Here is a 1,079-nt window from a genome sequence, read left to right as displayed (position 1 = left end):
TAAGAAGTTTCGTACGTTTGTAGTGTAAATTCAACGAATAATGATGTGGTGATGTAGTGCGCGTACACTAAATACCGCGGACCTGGAGGTAATTAGGACTGTGTTCCATGGCAACGTGAGTCAGGGGTAAAACTAAGGTTTGCCTACCGCGAGCGCCGAGGCACCTTACGGGTGGAGCGAGTACGCAAACCTGCAGGCTTCGGTGTCGCACTGACGTACCGTGAAATAACTGTTGTTGTTCGAGATAGTAAAAATGCAAATAATGAAAACAAAAGGGACAGAAATATTTTCTGCTGAAGTAACGTGTTCATCTGCCTCTGTCACGCCGCCTGAACCCTAATGGCCGCGGCAGTCTCCATATTGACCTGTAAATTTGCAGCGTCGCTTTATACGGTGGGGGTGGCGAGCAGAGCGCTGATCGCAGCCGCTCGCCGAGTTGAGTCGTTCGTTTTATGCCTTTACTTTTAGTGGGCATTTTCAAAGTCGCCCGCGCCGCGTGCAGCGCAGACGAGTCGGACCAACGGCACGACAAAGGTTTCCAGACATGCGCTGGCGCTGGTCTGGCTGGCCCTGCGCTGGTTTGGTGCAACATGTACAGTAGTCTCCTGTCATAAAAAGGGCTCCTTGCCTGCTGCTGTATAGAAATTCAACTATTGGAATAACAAGGATAATTTAATCCCTTTGAAGGATACAAAACTACTGGACTGGAACGTTAGTGTTTCGAATGCAGACTGTACATATCGAATATGCGCCTCTTTGTATATCTAAAGTAATCTGCTTAAAATGCACGTCATTTCGTACCCACCCACCTCTGTGGCACTCGGTGGTGGCCTCCCGCGGGCTTCCCTGGACTGCGGTTAAGAGGATGAGGCCTCCGGCCGCTTATCGGCGCGTGCAGCGCTATTGGCAGGACGTTACCGTTATTTCCAGGCGCCACACTAACGCCACCATCACAATTACACCTCCGCTAAGTTTACTACGGCCCGTTTGGTGCGCGCGCGCACGTGTGTTTTAATGTGTGTGTGTGTGTGTGTGTGAGAGAGAGAGAGAGAGAGAGAGAGAGAGAGGGAGGGAGGGAG

The sequence above is a fragment of the Frankliniella occidentalis genome, unplaced genomic scaffold (assembly GCF_000697945.3).
Source record: "Frankliniella occidentalis isolate FOCC.00 unplaced genomic scaffold, Focc_3.1 Scaffold21, whole genome shotgun sequence".
In the NCBI taxonomy this organism is placed as follows: Eukaryota; Metazoa; Arthropoda; class Insecta; order Thysanoptera; family Thripidae; genus Frankliniella; species Frankliniella occidentalis.
Note: the sequence above shows the minus strand (reverse complement) of the source record.